This window comes from Leptopilina heterotoma, unplaced genomic scaffold (assembly GCF_015476425.1).
Source record: "Leptopilina heterotoma isolate Lh14 unplaced genomic scaffold, ASM1547642v1 Lhet_130, whole genome shotgun sequence".
In the NCBI taxonomy this organism is placed as follows: Eukaryota; Metazoa; Arthropoda; class Insecta; order Hymenoptera; family Figitidae; genus Leptopilina; species Leptopilina heterotoma.
This window is the reverse complement of record NW_025110849.1, coordinates 2,083,077-2,107,030: the sequence shown is the minus strand read 5'-3', so window position 1 is coordinate 2,107,030 and position 23,954 is coordinate 2,083,077. Positions and strand designations below refer to the sequence as shown.

General features: G+C 34.8%; 1 protein-coding gene across 1 annotated transcript in view; it reads right to left on the bottom strand.

The window, feature by feature from the left end:
- Nucleotides 1-19,270, bottom strand: part of LOC122512978 — a 52,745-nt gene extending 33,475 nt beyond the window's left edge. The window contains exons 1-2 of the mRNA XM_043629187.1: nucleotides 19,236-19,270; nucleotides 19,089-19,157 (exon numbers count right to left, since the gene is read on the bottom strand). The gene's annotated coding sequence lies outside the window, so the exon portion shown is untranslated. The remainder of the gene's footprint in view (nucleotides 1-19,088; nucleotides 19,158-19,235) is intronic.
- Between the last annotated feature and the right edge of the window lie 4,684 nt (nucleotides 19,271-23,954).

Here is a 23,954-nt window from a genome sequence, read left to right as displayed (position 1 = left end):
TATTCTCCACAATCAAATGTCTAATATTAGATGCTCTCACTGACGGAAAAGGAGTTAGACGATTATTTTTATACATTGTTTCTAAATGATTTCTCATCGCATTATTACGAGTCTTATAATTAACAGTATTTGGCATTTCGTTAAAAAGTATAGATGTTGCAAACGCTATCGAATAAACTCCGCACTCAAGACTACCTAGAGGTTGTTGATCAACATCTACAAAAACTAATTGTGGGTGAAATGGAAACAATCTACTTAAATAACTTTTATGATCATCAGTCAAACGCCTTTCATTAACACTATCAAAAACATTCAATCTCACTCCATCGTAATAAGTACAAATCCAATGTCCCTTATTAGCAAAACCACTAAAAAGTATTTGAATATGTCTTTGACCTTCTCTAATCGGAACAATGAATTTAGGAGTTTGTAAAAGCAATGTACTTTGCATATCAAAAACAGAATTTGACTGAATTCGTAATAATTCTTCAAATTTAAACATATGGTTATCATTCAACATTCTTCCATACGTTTTTAATCTTTCATAATCTTTAATACTTAAAGCAATATACCTTGTCTGGACGTTGGCCATTATATTGTTTATCAAAAAAGGTACCAATGATGTTTTTCAAAACAAATCTTCTTTTTCAGCTTCTTAGCTAAAATAATAAATTAATTCTATGTTTTTCACTTATAAGAAATCAATTAATAGCTAATAATTAGATAGCACCCCACACAGCATCGAAACTTTCCTAAAAATTTATTAAAGATTTACTTGCAAACTTCGAAGTATTTACTTGAAAAGTTTAGTATAAATTTTGTAAAGATTTAAATGTCCTACTTCAATAAATGTTTAGCGTGAAACTTTCCTGAACATTTAAAAAAAAATTTCGCCTACTGTATATAGGCGAAAATTTAATTTAAATTTTCAGGAAAGTTTTAAGTTACATTTTCGCTTATAAGAGAGTAGTCGAAAATTGAATTTAAATGTTCAGGCAAGTTTTAAGTTAAATTTTTAGGAAAATTTGACTATAAACATTTATTGAAGTGGGACATTTAAATCTTTACACAATTTTCACTAAACTTTGCAAGTAAATTTTTCGAAGTTTACAAGTAAATCTTTAAAAAATTTTCAGGAAAGTTTTGGTGCTGTGTGGGACGAAAAAAAATATAATGTGTCGCATTCTATCATTAATTATGAAAAATTATAAATAAAATTTATTAAGGGCATCCGGGAAAAAATAATAGTTTCGTAATCGTGTTCTCATTTAAAAGGAAAAGAATATTATTCTCTAAAATTCAAATATTGTAAAAAATTAATAAAATATTGAAACAAAACAATTTATTTTTAACATAATAAAAAAAAGTAATTTATAAAAATATCAAGTTCAAATATATTTTGAAATGCAATTATTTTTAAAAATAAATTAATTTTTTGTTTAAAATAATTTTAAAATTTATTAAAATTTGAAACAATTTAATAATTTTTTCAGTTTTTGAAAAATTAAATTTTAAATTATTTCTTTCGAACAATTACATTTTTAATTAATTTCATTTAGAATAATTGAAATTTTTATTAAAAACAGAATAATTTAATTTTGAATTGATTAAAATTGTTTTGTTGATTTTTAAATAACTGAAGCTTTATTAAATTAAATAATTTTAAAAATTGCATTTTTTATTAATTTCAGATTAATTGAATTGTTTTAGAAACAGAATAATGTAATTTTTATATATTATTTTTATTTCTGAATAATTAAAATTTAAAAATTAATTAACGGCTTATAACAATTTCATTAATTTAGTATTAATTGAATTGTTTTTAAAACAGAATAATGTAGGGTCATTTAGGGTAAATGTAAACGGAATATCTATTTTTCACCAAAAACATTATTTTTTTTTATTAAAAGGTAAAAGGGACGGATTTCTTTTGCATAAACTTATTACTTTACTTTCCAAAAAAAATTTTATGAGGTACAAAAAAATATTAATGTACCTGAATCACCTAAAACTGATTGTTTACATTTACCTCGAGATTTTGAAATTTTCCTAAAATTCGGGGTAAATGTAAACACCACTGTAGTTAAGCGAGGTTTAAAAAACAAGTTATTTCAAGTATACTATTGTTTTAAGGGATGGAAAAACTGAAAAAAAATTCTTCGTAGGTGTATAGTAAATCAACCAATTGACTGATAATGTATCATATAAAATAAATAATCAACCATTACAAAATTATTAGTAATGTAAAAACTTGAACAAATTTTAATAGATTTTCATTCAACTTGGTAAAAAGTTACTTTAAAAGTTTTTAAAGTTGCTGAATAAAAATCTAAAATCGAATTTTTTTAATTTCAAAATGGTGGATCCAATATGGTGGTCAAACATAAACTATACAATACTATGCAGGTCTATACCTGCAACTGACTAACCCGAAGGAGGTATGAAAGAAGACCTAATTTTCTTTTCTATGTAATTTTACATTGTCAAAGTAATGAAATTGTGAAATAGAAACAAATTTATTCAATTATTTTCTTTTAAAATGTAGTTCAAGTTCTGTTTACACTTACCCCGAGTTTTCAAATTCTCGGGATAAATGTAAACACTTAATTATTTATTAACTAAATTGACGAAAATCAAAAATCAAAGTTAATTTTTGTTAAGGCATTAATAAGGAAGAATTACATATTTTTGTTTGATTTTTAAATTTATTTTTATGCAAATGCGAGACAAAATACTGAAACAGTAAAATTTTGATTTTCAATCTTTTTTGCATTAAAAGATAACTTACACTATGGCATTGCCAATTGTCAAAATAAAATATTGGCAATACTCAGAACATCTTGTAGGTGATCTGAGGTAAAAATATTGACGTCGTACTAATTTTTAAATTTGTAAATTTAGTTGAAACATCTATTGTTTACATTTATCCCTTGTTTACAATTACCCCAAATATGACCCAAATTGTAAATTGATTGTTTTATTGATTTTTGAATTTTATTTCGGAATAATTCAATTTTTTATTTAAAATGAAATAATTTAATTTTGAATTAATTGTATTTTTGATATTTGAATAATTAATTATTATTTTGAACAATTACATTTTTCAATGATTTCAAAATAATTAAATTTTTTATTAAAAACAGAATAATTTATTTTTGAATTAATTAAAATTGTTTGATTTATTTTTGAATAATTAATAATTGACTTTTGAATTATTTAAAATTCAAATATTGTAAAAAATTAATAAAATATTTTAAAAAAACATTTTATTTTTAACATAATAAAAAAAGTAATTTATTAAAATACTAAATTCAAATAGATTTTGAATTGCAATTATTTTTAAAAATAAATAAATTTTTTGTGTAAAATAATTTTTTTTAAATTAATTAAAATTTGAAACAATTGAATTTTTTTTTTATTTTTGAAAAATTAATTGTTTCGAACAATTTTTTAAACATAAAAGAACCAGGAGCTATTATCACTCATAATAGCAATCAAAAAAAGCACACACTAAAGGGATCGCTCTTCCCAAAAAATTTAGACTCTATAGATCCTGCACTGTATAAGTTAATAATTGAAGATTAATTAAATTTTTGAAAAACTAATTGAAATACTAAATATTAAAAAATTAATTAATTATTTTGAATAATTAATATTATTGAACAGTAATATTTACGAAAACGACCAATGTAATAAAATTTAGAACGATATTTTTTATTGATTTAGGAAAATTGAATTTTTTAATTAAAATTAATAATCGTTGAAAATTGAAAATAATACAACTTTTATTGACAATTCGATATTTCAGTTTTTTTAGATTTTAAAAATGCATAAAATTTTCAATAATAATAATAAATCAAAATACAATAAATATTATCAATTATAATTATAAATAAAAATAATAATAATAATAATAATAATAATAATAATAATAATAATAATAATAATAATAATAATAATAATAATAATAATAATAATAATAATAATAATAATAATAATAATAATAATAATAATAATAATAATAATAATAATAATAATAATAATAATAATAATAATAATAATAATTTTTTTTTTTTTTTTTATTCACGGGGGAGAAGAGGAAATGCATTTACGCATCCCCAGAAAGATCCCACTTACCTGGGGTATGTCGGACTCGTACAAAATGCAAGGAAAAAAAAGAAGCCTCACATACCTGCTTTTAACGGCAGTCACCCTACCGACTAAAACCTCTTCTTGTTTCCCCTGGGTTTCGAACCTTCTATCCACCTACGGAACTACCTAGTGGCTTCAGACTTCGTAGATGAATGGTTCCATGTAGTCGCTGGCGCGACTCTCCCGTGCCGCTCTTGTTCTGGCCTTATTTTCTCCTTGTCCTTGACAAAGTCTTCTTAGCTTCCTCTAAGGCAGTCCTGAAGACCTTGCACCGACCTGATCCGGCGACGTGTTGAATGTCCTCCTTTTCGCCGAACTTCGCCTGACAAAAGAAGCAGCATGAGCTCTTCTTACAATCTGCTACCTTATGGCCGGCTTCTCCGCACTTGAAGCACGCAGCCGACCTGTCTACCTCTTGGCAATCTCTTCCTATGTGGCCGTAGCCAAGGCACCTATGGCACCTTGTGACCGTAGTTCTTCTTCTGACCTGGCAGGACACGAACCCAATTTTAATGTGTCCTATTTTCTCCAGCTTATCTGCATCCTCTTGGCTGGTGACAACGACAGCGAGCTTTACTCCTCGCTTGTTTGGGCCAAGGACCGCCACCCTTCTGCTCCCTGCTGGCACCGTAGAGATTTGCTCCAGGGCATTCAAAACGTCTTCCTTTTCAGTAAGGGCGTCCATATCGCGGATTTCCAACGTAGTTTGCCGGACCGCAATCTGCACCTTACCCAAATCGCCGATTACTTTTGTCACCTCCTCGGTGAACAGCTTCTTGTTGGAAGACCCTCCAATTTTAATGAGAAGGTCTCCTTTTTTAGTGGGTAAAGCTCCCACAACCCTTGTCTGGCTGGCCTCCAGGTCAGCCTCCCTTCGAACCTTCGCCAGCACTTCAGCGAAAGTTTTTCCTTCGGCCACTTTAACGATCACTGTGGCTCTTCCCTTCTTGACCTGGTCTGGCTTTGGAACCGTTTTGTTCCCCTTGCCTCCAGTCTTTTTTGGTTTCTCCTCCTTTTTCCTTTTTGGATCCTTCGCAGGCTCAGGATCACTTCTCTTCCGCTTCTGAGCATCCAAGACGACGTTTCTCAACACGATCGCGTTACAGCGATCTCGTCTGGCTCTACGATCCTGTCTGGCCTCTTCCGACCAAGTCAATCCCTGGTAGAGACTCTCATCTTTTTTGGTAGCTGCTGCGTGCTTCTCCTTTACGTCCCTTATGAGCGATGTTAAGCTTCTGAGTCCATCCTTGATTGTCCTATTGACATTCTTCTGGACTTCACAGGACTTCAGCATCTTGCTGACCTCCTCCTCCATTTCTAAAATGCTCGCTGCCTCTTCCTCCCGCAGCTTAATGCATTCATCTCGATCTTGGTTGCAGCTTGCAATGTCCTTTGCCGAGGCATTACTGAAGACAGAAATGCAGCTGGCTTGACTCGTCACGCTGCTCGTACTCCCTCGTCTCTCCGACCTGTCCACGATGATCTGTAGCACTACCAACGCGTTGTTGCCCTCCTGCATCCTTGGGCCACTGGCCACCGCCCTCACGCTCGAAAGCGCTTGACGATCGGAACCAGTGAGGGATTTAGCCGTAGCATTACCCCGCAGGTACTCTTCCTCGTTTTTACAATCGCTCATGATGGATGTTTCTTGTTTGCTGGTTTTGGTCCGCGTCGAGTATTTGATTTCCTCGATACCACCTATTTCTAGGAAGCTAACCTATCCGCCACCTGGCACGCGTCCGATAGAGGACCAGCAACCCCGCGCAAAAGAACAGGTTCTAATGCGCCCCGGGTAGAACAAAAGTTCCAACCGGGCACGGAATAATAATAATAATAATAATAATAATAATAATAATAATAATAATAATAATAATAATAATAATAATACCTGTGTCGCTTTAAATTACGCGAGAACGAGGTGTGTGCATATTGCCAGTTCCCTGAGGACAACGCGGAGCACACCCTCTTCTCATGCAAAAAATGGGACTTGGAGAGGCGGGCCATGTTCGAAGGTGTAAACAGTCAAGTTACACCGGAGAATATGGTATCGCTGATGACCCAGTCGGAAGAGAATTGGCGGCAAGTCGAGAACTTCATAATCTCGGTTATGTCGAGGAAGGATCTCGACGGCCGCCAAAAAGCGTAATTTAAACAGCTTTTAATTTGTTTGTTTGTTTTTTATTAATTTATTTTGTGATTTATTTGTCCCTATACATTTTTTTTTAATTTGTTTTGTTTTTTTTATTCATCTTTGTACAATTTTATGTTTTCAATATTTTATACGCGTTTATTTTTATTTTTTTTTATATATCCGTTTATAATTTTATCTTTTGACTTTTTAAACTTCTTAAAATTTTTGTTTTTTATTGTTGTTGTGCTGTTAATTCCGCTTTTATATTGAAATAGTTTTAAATTTTTTAACTATTGACGCAGGAGAACCGCAGACACAGAACAAAGTCGCAGCAGCGATAGAGTTGGAGCGCCTCCCTCGAAGGCTAAAGTCTTACGACAGTTCCGAGGGAGGGTAAAGGGCTCCAAAAGAAGGGTTACGGGTTTTAGTGGGTCGGGCTGGTAGTAGGTCGCCAGTTTATTAAATTTATTATAACATTTATTTACTTATCCTTTTTTTTAAATTCCCTTTTTTTTATTTTACCAACCCCACATAACCTTGGAGTGCGGAATCCAAGGTATCTGTAAACAGATTTCCCAAAATTCCCTAAGCAAAAAAAAAAAAATAATAATAATAATAATAATAATAATAATAATAATAATAATAATAATAATAATAATAATAATAATAATATACCTTAGAAGGGACTGGAGTTTTTGCAAAGTCGAAGAGGAAGAACTCTTCACACTTAGTGAACTGCAAAAAGCAGGCAAAAGATTGAAAACAGGCAAGGCGCCTGGAATCGATTGGATAAGTAACGAGATCCTAAAGTTGGTAATCGACACTTCACCCCAGATTCTGCTTCGATGCTTCAATCTTTGCCTTGAGAGAGGAGAGTTCTCCCGCGACTGGAAGCGACAGAGGTTAGTCCTCCTAAGGAAAGGTGAAAAACCTCTAGATAAGGTTTCATCGTACAGGCCTATATGCCTGCTAGATACGATGGGTAAACTTCTAGAGGATATGGTTCTGCAGAGAATGCAAAGCCACTTGACCGAAGAGAATCGTCTATCCGATCACCAATTTGGTTTCCGTAAAGGCAAGTCCACGGTTGATGCCATCCAGGCAGTTGTGGACATAGCCAAAGCAGGAAAAAACAAATTGGGACCTGGGAAAAAGAAGAGCTTCTGCGCGTTGGTAGCAATTGACATACGCAACGCGTTTAATTCCGCAAGATGGAAAGATCTCATCGAGTCGATGGAAAAGAAAAACATGCCGCCCTACTTGTTGCGGATAATGGATAATTATCTTAGCGACAGGTGGGTTATATATGAGGGAGACACCTGCACTCTCAAGGAAGAGATGCAGCGTGGGGCTCCTCAAGGCTCGAGGGTGGGTCCATTTGTATGGAATGTATCTTACGATGATTTTCTGCGAATGGATCTGCCCGAAGGTGCGGTGATCATCGGCTTTGCGGACGACGCGTTGTTCGTGTGCACTGCCGAGAGTGAGGAGGCTCTTGGGACATTGGTGAACGAATGTCTGCGACTAGCAAAAAGCTGGCTGGATACCAGAGGTCTTGAAATGGCCCTGGAAAAGACCGAGGCACTGCTGGTCACAGACAGACGTGGTTATGAGCTCCCACGAATCGTGATAGACGGATTCGAGGTCAAGTGGAGTAAACAAATTAAATACCTTGGTGTGGAGTTGGATGGAAGGTTAAACTTCCACCACCACATGGCTATGGCGTCGAATAAGGCGATGGAGTGTGCGGCTAATCTTTCACGGTTAATGCCAAATGTTGGCGGACCCCGTGAACAAAAAAGAAGACTGGTGGCGAGTGTCGCCCATGCTAAAACGCTCTACGCAGCACCAGCATGGGCCCCATCCCTGAGGAGCAAAAGATGTGTTACCATCTGTGAAAAGATACTGTCGGCGCAGAGATCGATAACAACGCGTATCATCTCTGCATATAAGACGGTATCTACGAGTGCTGTGCAGGTCCTTGCAAGTGTCCCGCCAGCAGATCTTTTGGCGAGGGAAAGGGAAGAAATGTTTCTCTTTTCTAAAGAAAAAAGTTCCTTGGATGAGGAGTTAAGACCAAGCAAGGGCCTGATTTGCAAAGAAGCGAGGCACAGGCTCATAGAAAGATGGCAGGAAAGATGGGATGGTGAGGAAAAAGGTCGATGGACTTATCGCCTTATCCCGGCACTCGCCACCTGGATGAATAGGAAACACGGTCAGGTTTCCTATTACTTGACTCAGGCGTTCACAGGTCACGGGTGTTTTAACTTGTACCTGTGTCGCTTTAAATTACGCGAGAACGAGGTTTGTGCATATTGCCAGTTCCCTGTGGACAACGCGGAGCACACCCTCTTCTCATGCAAGAATTGGGACTTGGAGAGGCGGGCCATGTTCGAAGGTGTAAACAGACAAGTTACACCGGAGAACATGGTATCGCTGATGACCCAGTCGGAAGAGAATTGGCGGCAAGTCGAGAACTTCATAATCTCGGTTATGTCGAGGAAGGATCTCGACGGCCGCCAAAAAGCGTAATTTAAACAGCTTTTAATTTTGTTCGTTTGTTTTTTATTAATTTATTTTGTGATTTATTTGTCCTTATACATTTTTTAATTGTTTGTGTTTTTTATTCATCTTTGTACAGTTTTATGTTTTTGAATTTTTTATACGCGTTTATTTTTTCTTTTTTTTATATATCCGTTTATAATTTTATCTTCTGACTTTTTACACTTAATTACACATTTGTTATTTTTAATTATTGTTGTGCTGTTAATTCCGCTTTATATTGAAATAGTTTTAAATTTTTAACTATTAACGCAGGATGACCGCAGAGAAAAGCAGAAAGTCGCATTAGCGACAGAGTTGGAGCGCCACCCTCGAAGGCTAAAGTCTTACGACAGTTCCGAGGGAGGGTAAAGGGCTCCAGAAGAGGGGTTACGGGTTTTAGTGGGTCGGGCTGGCAGTAGGTCGCCAGTTTATTAAATTTACTATTTTATATATTTATTTTTCTTTTTTTTATCTCCTTTTGTTTTATCACACCAACCCCACATAACCTTGGAGTACGGAATCCAAGGTATCTGTAGGCAGATTTCCCAAAATTCCCTAAGCAAAAAAAAAAAAAAAAAAAAAAATAATAATAATAATAATAATAATAATAATAATAATCCCCGCCGATGGTTGTCCACTACCGAACATCATCGATGTCTTTGATGTGCTGGGAGAAGTGGATGCCTATCCACTGCCAGACATGATTGACATCATGGATATGTTCGGTAGACCTTGCCGTGGTGGCGGGGCTTTTCACTAAAGGGCAACCAACAGGGTGGTTCCCTGATTCTAAAACCAAAAAAAAATGAATGAAATGGATAAAGATTCAAATAAATTACTCCAAGCGGGTACCTCAAATGAGGGTAATCCCGTCACCGATTCTGATCGGGTTCAAGCCCCGGTAGTCGGTGCAGACGGCTCCAAGGATTTTGGAGGGAGCCAAATAAAAAATTCTGAGGATGTGGGACTTAGCAGATTCGAAGAAAATGTTTTAGAACAGGTCGATCTGATCCCAATAATACTGGATAGTATGTGGCGTGCTTGCAAAAAGCAAAAAAACATTAGCAAGGATGTTAAGGATGGAATGGTGGCAATGGAGAAGGTGCACGAGGTGCTTTGCAGAAACCTGCGATTTATACCTAAGCCCTTCATTAGCCCAAGCAAACCAAGGTCGAATCCTGAAACTCCTAGATCGATGTCGCACGCCACATCCAGCGAGAGCAAGTCCATCGACCCAAGGAAGCGCCCTAGAGAGTTTGAAGGTCCGGAGACTGATTCTTCTGTGACCACTCCCAAGGGTAAGAGGGTTAAGAGCAAGGAGACCAAGGCAAACCCTACTGTTATGGAGACGGAGGTGAGTAAGGCTGCTTCGGCCAGGGTTGCTTCTTATTCGGAGGCAACTGTGGCAAATAAGCCTGAAAACGAAAAGACTTTAAAACTGTCTCCAATAGGAAACGGGAGGCCCGTAAGAAAAAGGCCTTGAAGAAAGCGGAGGAGAGGGAGCGACTTCAGAAGCGCCCCCCCAAAATTAGAACAACGGAGGCAATAAAAATTGTGGCCCGGAATCCAGAGACCTACCATGATCTCATAAAACTGGCAACAACTTCGGTAAAGCCAGAGGAAACTGGAACAGAGATTGTGAAAATTAGGAGAACTCTTAAAAAAGAGGTTCTTGTTGTTGTGAAAAAGGGGGGTGAAACTTCAAAGTTCGCTCAGAATCTTACCTCCGTTCTTCTGGACAAGGCCGAGGTTACGGCTCTTGTCAGTAAAAAGACCCTCGAAATTCGGGATCTTGTCGAAACAACTTTAGAGGAGGACGTTTTAACCGTCTTAAAGCAGAAGTTGCAAAAGCCCGAATTAGAGGTGACTTGCCGACTTCTGACACGTTTTGGTGGTACGAAAGTGGCACTAGTACGCTTGAATGAAACGGACAGCGAGAGTCTGCTTAAGCTGGGCAAAGTGCGTATTGGCTGGATAAATGCATCCATCCGAACGCACTTAGAAGTGACAAGATGTCAAAAGTGCCTAGCCTATGGACACGTGACCCGAATTTGCAAGGGCCCCGACAGAACAAAAAACTGTCGGAGATGCGGCGAAGCGGGACACTTCTCCAAAAAGTGTACTAATGACAAGCCAAAGTGCATAACGTGTACAGATTTGGGAAAAACGGAAGTCAACCATATCCCTGGAAGAATTTCCTGCCCGGTTTACAAGGAGGAACTGGAGAAACTTAAAAGGGCAAATCCTTAAAGCTCCTTCAAGTCAACCTGCATACAAGTAAGGATGCACAGGTGCTCCTGATGCAAACAGCTAGGGAAAATGAGGTGGATATCCTGTTCTGCAGTGAGCAGTATCAAGGAAGCGACCTCGCACCTTGGTATCAGGATAAGGCGAAGAGAGCCGCCATCAAGCTGTGCAACCCAGAATTGCGGGTTGACAAGTTCTTGGAGACAAGCAGCGGGTTTGTGTGGATAGAGGTGGCTAACATACGTATGTATAGCTGCTACTTCTCACCCAACGACCCGCTGACCACCTTCGAAGCCAATATAGAAGACCTAGAATCGAGCCTCATAGCATCCAAGCTGGATGTCATCATCACTGGCGATTTTAATGCAAAGTCGCCAGAGTGGGGTGAGACGAGGCTCGACAAGAGAGGAATTCTGATTGGAGAAATGATCTCCAAGAACGATTTATTAGTTATAAACCGGGGAAAAACATGGACGTTTAGACGAGGTGCGATCGGATCGATAATAGATCTAACGATAGCATCGTCTAATATATTTAGCCGCATAAGCGACTGGCGGGTCTCTGAGGAATATACAGCAAGTGACCACCAGTACATTGAGTTCTCAGTCTCAATGGGAGACACACGAGGAGGAAAGAGACAGGAAGCTCCTAGTCGCAAAACCTTCTCGTGGAACATTAAGAAACTCGACAAGGAGAAGTTCAGCCGGTCCCTAAAAGAATCTATCTTAATTGAGGATTCTGGTTGGGTGAGGAGGCCGAAAAGTCTAAATGGAGAGGTGCGAGCGGTGCGAAATATAATCGTCACCGCTTGCAATGCGTCGATGCCACGTCGCAAAGGCGCCTTTCCAAGGAAAAAATCCTTGCACTGGTGGTCAGAAAAACTGTCCTCCTTGAGAAAGGAATGCCTCAAAGCAAGAAGGACATATACCCGTTCTAAGGGAGATCCCTTGCTGAAAGAGGCTTTCAAGGAGGCGAAAAAGGACCTCAAGAAAGAGATCCGCAAGTCGCGACGCCGTAGCTGGAAGGACCTAATCGAGGAGGTCGATAAGGACCCATGGGGTCTGGCTTTTAAAATCGTAACTAAGAAATTAGTGACGAGGCAAAAGACCCCCGGCCTGGACAATCCCGATTGGGTCAGAAAGATAATAAGTTCTTTGTTTCCTCCTGCAGAACCATACCTTAGAAGGGACTGGAGTTTTTGCAAAGTCGAAGAGGAAGAACTCTTCACACTTAGTGAACTGAAAAAAGCAGGCAAAAGATTAAAAACAGGCAAGGCGCCTGGAATCGATGGGATAAGTAACGAGATCCTAAAGTTGGTAATCGACACTTCACCCCAGATTCTGCTTCGATGCTTCAATCTTTGCCTTGAGAGAGGAGAGTTCTTCCGCGACTGGAAGCGACAGAGGTTAGTCCTCCTAAGGAAAGGTGAAAAACCTCTAGATAAGGTTTCATCGTACAGGCCTATATGCCTGCTAGATACGATGGGTAAACTTCTAGAGGATATGGTTCTCCAGAGAATGCAGGGCCACTTGACCGAAGAGAATCGTCTATCCGATTACCAATTTGGTTTCCGTAAAGGCAAGTCCACAGTTGATGCCATCCAGGCAGTTGTGGACATAGCCAAAGCAGGAAAAAACAAATTGGGACCTGGGAAAAAGAAGAGCTTCTGCGCGTTGGTAGCAATTGACATACGCAACGCGTTTAATTCCGCAAGATGGAAAGATCTCATCGAGTCGATGGAAAAGAAAAACATGCCGCCCTACTTGTTGCGGATAATGGATAATTATCTTAGCGACAGGTGGGTTATATATGAGGGAGACACCTGCACTCTCAGGGAAGAGATGCAGCGTGGGGCTCCTCAAGGCTCGAGGGTGGGTCCATTTGTATGGAATGTATCTTACGATGATTTTCTGCGAATGGATCTGCCCGAAGGTGCGATGATCATCGGCTTTGCGGACGTCGCGTTGTTCGTGTGCACTGCCGAGAGTGAGGAGGCTCTTGGGACATTGGTGAACGAATGTCTGCGACTAGCAAAAAGCTGGCTGGATACCAGAGGTCTTGAAATGGCCCTGGAAAAGACCGAGGCACTGCTAGTCACAGACAGACGTGGTTATGAGCTCCCACGAATCGTGATAGACGGATTCGAGGTCAAGTGGAGTAAACAAATTAAATACCTTGGTGTGGAGTTGGATGGAAGGTTAAACTTCCACCACCACATGGCTACGGCGTCGAATAAGGCGATCGAGTGTGCGGCTAATCTTTCACGGTTAATGCCAAATGTTGGCGGACCCCGTGAACAAAAAAGAAGACTGGTGGCGAGTGTCGCCCACGCTAAAATGCTCTATGCAGCACCAGCGTGGGCCCCATCCCTGAGGAGTAAAAGATGTGTTACCATCTGTGAAAAGATACTGTCGGCGCAGAGATCGATAACAACGCGTATCATCTCTGCATATAAGACGGTATCTACGAGTGCTGTGCAGGTCCTTGCAAGTGTCCCGCCAGCAGATCTCTTGGCGAGGGAAAGGGAAGAAATGTTTCTCTTTTCTAAAGAAAGCAGTTCCTGGGATGAGGAATTAAGACCAAGCAAGGGCCTGATCCGCAAAGAAGCGAGGCACAGGCTCATAGAAAGATGGCAGGAAAGATGGGATGGTGAGGGAAAAGGTCGATGGACCTATCGCCTTATCCCGGCACTTGCCACCTGGATAAATAGGAAACACGGTCAGGTTTCCTATTATTTGACTCAGGCGCTCACAGGTCACGGGTGTTTTAACTCGTACCTGTGTCGCTTTAAATTACGCGAGAACGAGGTGTGTGCATATTGCCAGTTCCCTGAGGACAACGCGGAGCACACCCTCTTCTCATGCAAAAAATGGGACTTGGAGAGGCGGGCCATGTTCGAAGGTGTAAACAGTCAAGTTACACCGGAGAATATGGTATCGCTGATGACCCAGTCGGAGGAGAATTGGCGGCAAGTCGAGAACTTCATAATCTCGGTTATGTCGAGGAAGGATCTCGACGGCCGCCAAAAGGCGTAATTTAAACAGCTTTTAATTTGTTTGTTTGTTTTTTATTAATTTATTTTGTGATTAATTTGTCCCTATACATTTTTTTTAATTTGTTTTGTTTTTTTTATTCATCTTTGTACAATTTTATGTTTTCAATATTTTATACGCGTTTATTTTTATTTTTTTTTATATATCCGTTTATAATTTTATCTTTTGACTTTTTAAACTTCTTAAAATTTTTGTTTTTTATTGTTGTTGTGCTGTTAATTCCGCTTTTATATTGAAATAGTTTTAAATTTTTTAACTATTGACGCAGGAGAACCGCAGACACAGAACAAAGTCGCAGCAGCGATAGAGTTGGAGCGCCTCCCTCGAAGGCTAAAGTCTTACGACAGTTCCGAGGGAGGGTAAAGGGCTCCAAAAGAAGGGTTACGGGTTTTAGTGGGTCGGGCTGGTAGTAGGTCGCCAGTTTATTAAATTTATTATAACATTTATTTATTTATCCTTTTTTTTTAAATTCCCTTTTTTTTTATTTTACCAACCCCACATAACCTTGGAGTGCGGAGTCCAAGGTATCTGTAAGCAGATTTCCCAAAATTCCCTAAGCAAAAAAAAAAAAAAAAAATAATAATAATAATAATAATAATAATAATAATAATAATAAGATATACGAATAAAATTTGTTTTTAAGTTATTTTGAGATTTTTATTTAACAAAATAAAATGAAATAATATAAATGATTTAATTAAGAAGAAAATTTTAATTAATAGGGGAGAGTCTCCAGTTGTGAGACACCTCCAGTTGTGAGACAGTCAATTTTTTTTAACATGCAATATTAAAAAGCCGATTGGTTTATATAAAAACATTTCTTTTTATATGAGCCAACTTTTTCGTGTACGCCGAAGCGGATATATAAACTGTTTTTGTTAAATACCAACACTGTGTGTGATAATCGACTAAAAAGCGTTTTTTCAATAAATACAAAGTACTTTTTTTCCAAGTTAATTAATTGGAAAAGGTAAATGTAATGCATTTTCTTTTAGTGTTTTCCTTATATTTTGTGATGCAATATTGCATTGTTCCAATCTACGGTTGAAAATAATTTAATTTTCCTTTTTCAAAATAGCGCCAATTTCTGGGTGTGAGACACAGCATATCTCCAGTTGTGAGACGGTGTCAACACCCATCTGGGCAGCATAAAAAATACGACTTTGCAGGCATACTATTTAAATGTTGTTTTGATTTTTTTTCTAGAATTTTTGGGCATGTCAAGTGGAAAAAAGTCAATTGATTCAGAAGAAATCAATTTTAATGCTCTTGTTCAAGCTATTAAATTGTGTTTATTTGATAGTCATATTTTGGCGAATAAATATTATTATTTAGTATACAATAATATATATTATTAATATATTTAATTATTTCTACTAAACATAACGTTTTATGTCAAACTTATTAAATTTTAGCAATTTTTAATGAGTGTCTCACAACTGGAGACATTTTTTTTTTTTGAAAAAAGCGATGTGCTCGGAAAATGTATCGTAAAATTTTTTGAGTTCATCGAAACACTATACTTTCTTTTAATAAAAGTTGCGTATTTCTGTTACCTTTCGAACGGTGTATTTTATTAACAATTTCGTTTACCCGTTTACAATTTACGGGTCAAAAATGAAACCCGTCTCACAACTGGAGACTCTCCCCTAATTATAACTTACCAATCTACAGTTTTTTTCCACTGAAAACGGTAACCTCTCGCCTGATACCAGATATTTTTCCACGATTTTTCAAACACAATAATTCTTGTCACAATTTAACGTTTTTTAAAAACACCCGCACTACCGCACAACATAACATCGGAAATGTCAAAACATATCACGAAAAATATAAACAAACAAAAAAATCATGATAACAATTCGCAAATGATAACTAACAACTAACTTCATACTGCGAACGGACAGAATGAAAAACCACAAACTTTAATAAAGTTAATTGTCAATAATTTGTTTAAACATTCATAATTATTAAAGATAATAACAACAATAAAATTAATGATTTCAATAATTACCTATTTATTCTAACTAATTCGATAACATTCTGATTATTATTTCATTACTTAATAGTTATAATAATAATTTGTTAATTAATATTTTATTTAACAATAAACTGGATAATGTGTTTAAACATTCTATTAATTAATGAAACAAATAATCAAAATTGTTATTTAATAATTTCGGACTTTAATATTTTAACTGTTCAACAATTAATTCTAATTGTTGTTAATTGTTTATTGTTAATTATTTGTTTATAATATTCGAAATTTCAAAATTAACTAATTAATTTATGTCGATTTTTATATAGTTAGAAATATTTTTAATTTGTTAAAAACAATTATTTTGTTAATAACTTTTATTGTTAATTAGTAATAATTAATTAATTTGACATTTTGAATTTTATTAACATTATTTAAATTTAAACAGAATATATTTAAAAGAATTTAATATTATTTTCATGAAAACATATTTTGATGAAGTTGTGTAAAAAGGGACTGTTGTAAAAAATATAAGGTTTATCTTGAAGGAATTTTATCTTCCTTTTAGCGGAATAGACTAAAAGAACATAGTTTCAAGAAATCTCTATTTGTGTGTGGAGACGAAGATAGTATACTCTAAGATTAAAACTGAAAATTTTAGAGTATTGATTTTTAGGCTTATAACTATCTTCTCTCAGTTTAGATATTTTCTTCAAAATATGTCTTTGTATAAAATACAGAAATTTCTAATATTTAAAATATGACGTCATTATTACAGGACGTTACACAAATAAATAAAAATTATTGTTTTTTAAAAAAAATCGCATTTAAAACGTCAATCATTTTTAAAAAATGGATACAGTAGGTGTTTTCATGTCCACGGATCATGATCCAGATCACTCAGTAACCAATCACAGCATACGAAAAGATCCGGATCATGATCCTTAAGCATGCAAAAAACAGCCAGTGTTTACGATTATTTTAAAGACCGCATTAGGACGAACGTTGGTAAGCTTAGAAATAGTTTTTTTAATCAATTACTATATTTAAAAGTATATTTTAACAACTTATTTTTTTAATTTTTATATTTAAAAAACATTTTTGAAAACATCACCACTTTCTGTACAAAAAGGAGGGACCGGCGAAATTGTACCCATACTAAATTTCTGTTGTTTAAAGGATGTCAATTTTTTATGACAAATTTAAGTAATTAAAATTATGAAATGTTTTGAAAAATTAAATAAAATTATTTAAGTTAATATTTCTTTAAATAAAAATACAAATTTTCGAAAAACATAAACTTTAACTATTTTTTAAAATTTTTATTCATTTCCATTCGCGATTTTTTATGTCCGCAAGTTTCATGATTCAAATCAATTAATCGTATGGATTTTAAAAAATTTTATTTAAAAAAAGAAATTTTTTTTTGAAGAATAAAAAATTGTAAAGCAGTTAAAAATTTCATTATTTAATTATTTGTAGTGTATAATAATTGTAAATACTGAAAAAATGTTTTAAAAATATCGAAATTTCTAAAAAAGGTCAATTTTGATTGCCTCAAATTTTACTATTTTAATATCTGAAAAAAAATTTCGAAAATGGTTAAAATTTTAATTTCTTTAAAAAAAGATTTCGAAAATGTTCAAAAAAATTTATTTAGTTTTAGTAGTATAGAATAAATTAAGATCTAAATAATGAAAAAAAAATTTGCCGCCCGTCAACAACGTAAATATCGAAGGGTTGAAAGATTACCGGTCCTATCCTTTAAAATAAACTCTAATTATTGAAATTAAATAAATTCCTAAATTAATTTATTGAGATAATAATATAATTTAATAAATAATTTAATTTTTAATTTATTTTTCATTTTAAAAAATAGGTTTAAAAAGTAAATAAGGTCAATCCATAATTTTCGTAACAAACAATACTTAATTTAAATAAATTATTATTAACTAATATAAATTTTTAGAGAAAATTTTAATGAATTAATTTTTAACAGCTGTTGCAAGATTTCAAAAAACTGCACGAAAATTGTGAAATCAAATTAAGCAGTCATTGGGACAGTGCAATAAACATTCTTCAAACCTCATTACAAGAATGCAAACAATAATCTGGTGAAGATTTGGATTTTTTTCACGCATGACCATCACTGGCAAGACACAACAAGGATGCAGTGTTGCTTTATTTGCTGCTATATTTAATAAATCCTCCGCGAAGTAAGACTCGAGCCGCAAAAATTTCCGTCAGGGAAAAACAAAAGCCTTTATTATTCACGCAAAAACTGCAGCTGATATTTTAATTAAGCTATACATAGACAACCAGGGCGGGGCCCATATGGCTATTTATTCAAAAAGCTCTGTATATCAATTTACCGAATGAAAAATGTAATAGAGAAACGAATGTCTTAATAGGGAGAATTTTACAGGAAGTTTCTCAAAGAAATTAAAATAATTTGAATTTATTATAGTTTTTACGATGTTTGACTGTAAAAATTGTGATAATACTTTTCAAGGCTTTAAAGAATTTCTTAGTCATATAAATTGAAGTCATTCTACTTCGAATAGCTTCAAATGCGGTGCTCATTCTTGCTTAAGAAATTTTAAATCATTTAATTAATTGCGGACTCACGTACAAAGAAACCAGGTAAAAGTTGTCGAAGCAGCTCATAAAAGACCGAAGTTAAGTGTAAAAACAGAAATTTATTTAATTAGTGAAAGTACTAAAGCTATATGTGAACCATCTACCTCTCAAGTAGCCACAAGTGAAGACAGATAAAACTATGATATTCTTTGTGAGTCCAAAAACAGTAATCTTGATAATCATAAATCTAGTGCACAAATAACTTCACCAAATGTTTGAGCTCTTCCAACGAATGGTTGAATTTTGCTGCTAAAATATATGATTATCCAGATATTTTGAGAGCTAGATCTCTTGAAATATTAAATGATATTCAAAAATTGGTAAAGACTATATTAAAACATACTTTTCATACTGTCTCCGAGAATGTTGATCCGCAAATTTTGAACAATTTAGAAAATGCCATTGATGACAGCTGTGGAACATTTAAAAAATTTTAATACAGAATTTACCATTTTCGACAAATTTAAGAAAAATCAGAATTATATTTTACCAGAATCGTATCTGATTGGCGAGAGACAAGATTTTCGACAAATAAATGGAAATACTGTTATGAAGATGGTGCCTGCAACTGCTCAGTTCATACCTCTACGTCATGTGTTCAAAAAATTCTTTGAATTACCATCAGTTTATACAGATACAATTAAATACATAGATTTTTTTAAATGTAATACGTCGACAATTTCAAATTTTATTCAGGGAACACTTTAGAAAGATCGTAAAAATGTTGGCAATGAAATTGTACTTCCACTATTTTTGTACTTCGACGACTACGAAACGAACAATCCCTTAGGAAGTCACAAGGGCATTTCTAAATGTGGTGCAGTTTACATTTCCATTCCCTGTTTACCTCCACAATTTCAGTCAAAACTTGAAAATATTTATTTATTTATTTTATTTAACAGTTTAGAAAATAAAAATAAAAAAAAATAAAAATAAAATTTAGAAAATATTACAAAAATCCTATCATTTTTCCGAAAGTTAAAGACGAGTTAAGGAGGTTCTATCGCTTGACGCAGCTAGTCAAAACAGTGAGAAATATTTAATGTTTTGACTCACTTGGTAACGTCAAACGTTTGGCAACGCCGAATTATTTCTAACCTGTAATAAAAATTATCATTTAAATTTCGCGCTCAAATTTAATGTGTATAGTGCATGCAACGTTGCCAAACGTTATAAGTGTTGTTTATATTTTTAGATGAAACGTAAATTTTGTTTACAAATTGATTTATTGTAAATCTCACAGGTACCTATTGACAATTGTTTTAACAGATATGTAATTATTGCATATCGGTTTAGTATTTAAAAAATTTAGATCAATATCTGTTCATTTAATACTTTGCAGTTTGTAAATATATATGACAAACTATACTCAATTCCCATAAGACTCAATGTTAAATGTTGAAAATCAAAAATGTTTATAACTCTTTTCATAGGTACCTAGAGGTTACAAAAATTTAACTACGCCTTTATATTAACTTTATCTAGTTGCTCATCAAATTTTATCAAAATCTGTTCATTAAATCAATTATCGATAGAACCTCCTTAACCCTTAAACCGCACACTTCCGAATCCATCCTTAAACCGCACACTGGGTGTGCGACACCCGGGGACTTTAAAGTGTGTTCTCCAAGCTGGAAAAGGATATTATGTTTCAGAAAAATTATCTTATGTAGCTCAGTACATATATTTTAAAGGGAAAATAAGTTTCATAATGATTTATTTAATCTTAATAATTAAAAAAATGTTTTTTAAAACTACTGAAATCACCTTAAACCGAAAACTGGGTATCAGCCACCCAGAAATTTTTCGCTGTTAACTTCATAAAGTTATCAAATACACAAAGACACTTGGAAGACTAATCTCCCTCACGGAACATAAAGTTAAGTACAAAATGTGTCGTCCAATAGCGATATATGTTCAGTTTTTACGACTTTAAACGAGATATTAGAGTAAAAAGCTAGAATATGGGTGTCGCACACCCAGGGTGCGGTTTAAGGGTTAAAGGTCTTAGAAAATATAGAAATTCCCATTAATCTTCCAAAGCGAAGTAAAATACTTGTACTTTCGTCTTTCGTTAATAATTGGAGATAATTTAGCTGTAAATGAGCTGCTGCCCAAGTAGCACGTAATATTGGGAACATTCCAGCAATATGCCACAACATTGAGGCAATATTGGTAATGTTAAGGCAATGTTCCCAATATTGCTGTAATATTACGTGCTACTGGGGTGGGATTCACGGAAAGTTTTAATCACAAATAATTTTGTCGAATTTGTACAATTAATAGAAAGGATATAAATTCTGTCTGGATGGAAAATGAGGTATTATTGCGAACTGTGTCGAGTTATGAAAAAGATGTCTTAACAAATAATTCTGATGAAACAGGAGTTGTTGAAAAATGTATTTTGCAAAGTGTAGGAGACTATCATCCGGTTAAAAACTTTTCTCTAGATGTTGTCCATTACGCACCTGACGGTTTTTGTAGATATTATATAACTGTGTCATATTATTAAAAGTTTTATTAAAAAAGATCTAACAAATAAGAAAAAACCATACTTGACTCTTGAAAGGCTAAATAATCTTATAAAAGGGTTCAATTATGGTTCTATTAAAAATAAACCAGCAGAAATTCTTGACAGTCACATTAAAAACGGACAGATTATTATGTCAGCTTCGAAAATGTTGACCCTTGTAACACACTTGCCTGTTATATAAAACAACGATTTTTCCGAACTCTCTGAAACCGAAATATTATTTGTTAACTCATTACCTAAAAGTATTGCGCCTGTGTGGCCCACTTTGGAAAATTTCAACGATGAGATATGAAGCTAAGCATCGAGAGGGCAAAATCACTTCTCGGTCCTCAATGAACCGTGCACCGAAAAAAAAATAATTTCAATTTTAGACTATTCCTCTTCTTTTGCAGCATTTTTTCCTCTTATATATGGGCACTAAAGTTTTCATTTCTAATTGAGAGGTTTTTCCTCTTTCACATTTTCCATTAAATGTCACTTTTTAAGCAGTTTGAAGGTGCGTTCAGAAAAACAAAAAACAGCTTAAAAATCTTCTTTCTAGTATAAATTTGTTTCAATTTGAGAGGAATAATTTCAAACAAAGAAGAAAGGTTAAAATCCATCTTTTAGTAAAAAAAACTTTTAAATATAAACAAAAATTCCTCTTTTTTGTAAATGAATATTCGCATATTAAAAATAAAGTGTAAAAATAATTGTTAAGCGGAATTTTCTTCTCACTTTGAGATTTTATTTTTTTCGGTGTGTTAATGTGTGCAAAACTATCGCTGTAAAACACCAACTTCGTCAAAACTACCGATTTTTAAACAATGAGACTTCGAAAACAATTTCCTATGACCATAAACTAATTAAAAAATCATTACTCGTTGATTTACATTGTTATTTTGATTTATCTGATTCATTGCGAATATTTACCAGTGAAGAAGTCAACACGATTAGAAAAGTAGATTTCTTGGGTAACATTATTGAAAAAGGTACAATAATTATGTGATCAAGTGAAAATAGCCCTTCTTTTTAGAAGGTAGACAATATAATTCTCAAGACCTTCGTTCAAAAGGGTACAAACTATTTATTCCAACATCCCTTGTTAGCAGGAAAGCCTTGGCACACGACGTTGATCTTGACCTTTCCAGCACACTATCAGTATTAAGTTACTACCCGAAACTCTAGAGAACATCATCTCCATTCGTAGGAGAGCACTAAACCCAAAGGAGATTTCAGGACTCGTGGAATTTGCCATCTCGGGTATCACCATTCCTGACTCGATCCTCATTTCAAGGGCGACCTTCAAACTTATTTTATGCGTTCCTCCCCCCAAACGCTGTCATAAGTGTCAGCGCTTTAGACACATCAAGGATCAATGTAGATCCACACACTACACATGCGAATTTTGCGGAGGTCCTCATGAGCAGCGGGACTGCGATAAACGCAATTACCCCTCTAGTTGTTCTAACTGCTCTGGAAAACATGTTGCCTCCGCACGCGTTTGTCCTTTCTATCAATTCGAATATCTGATCATGAGGCGTAGACTTGAGGGTAATGTTGGATATGAGGAGGCTGAACAACTACTAAATGAAGGTATTACCAGACCTGGCTATGAGATTGTTTGGGAGGGTAACATAGAACACACTAATGCGAATTTAGCTGCTCCTATGGATGAAGAAGATCCCCCTACACCAACATCCATCGACAATTCTTCAACTCACTCACAGCTTTCTGACACGCACTCTAACACTGACAAATTACCCAACACTGAGAATTCACCTACGAATCAATCTAGTGACAGTAAAATGGAGGAAGATGTCTTCTCCAAATAAATATTTGTTCTTTGCTATAAATTGTAATCTGTGTCTTGTCTTTATATATGACCTAACTGAACTTTATTGGACATCAATACTATATTTTACCTAAGTGACGTAGGACTGATTTTAATACATTTCCCTAGTAATAGTAATAACAATTTTAAATTATTTTGCTCTACTTTACATTGCATGCTCGCCCTGACTGTATACCTGTCTCTAGTATGTCCTCTTAACTATACAGATCTTCAAATAAATCTTTATCTTTTTTATTGTGGAATGCGAGAAGCATTATCCCTAAAAGATCGGAATTAGAAACACTGTTATGGATTCACAATCCGGATATTGTCTGCATAACAGAAACTTCCCTATTGAAAATCCCCATATGGGAAACCACATGGGAAACCACATGCGATCCTACGTCAAAAACCATGTAAAACCCTACTTCCATGAAGGAAACCACGTGGTTTACCATGTGGTTTCCCATGTCAAACCATATGGGAAATTGAGACAGGATTTTAGTTAGGAATAGACATAGGAAATTTGAACAGTTCATCTATGCATAAAACCATATCAAATCCCACATGTTTTTCCCAGTCAAATCCTAAACCGAATCCCATGTGAAAAACAGTATCATTTATTTATAATTATTTTCCCATGTCAAATCCTAAACCAAATCCCATGTGAAAAACATTATCCGCCTTATTGAATATCCCTACATGGGAATCCACTTGGAATTTTACAAGGGATTTCACGTAGGATTTTATATGGGAATTGACATAGCATTTCATGCAAGATTTTACCTAGGATTTAATGAGATATCACATAGTATTTTATTAAAGATCCAATTAAGAAATTTTCAAAGGATTAAAAATTATTT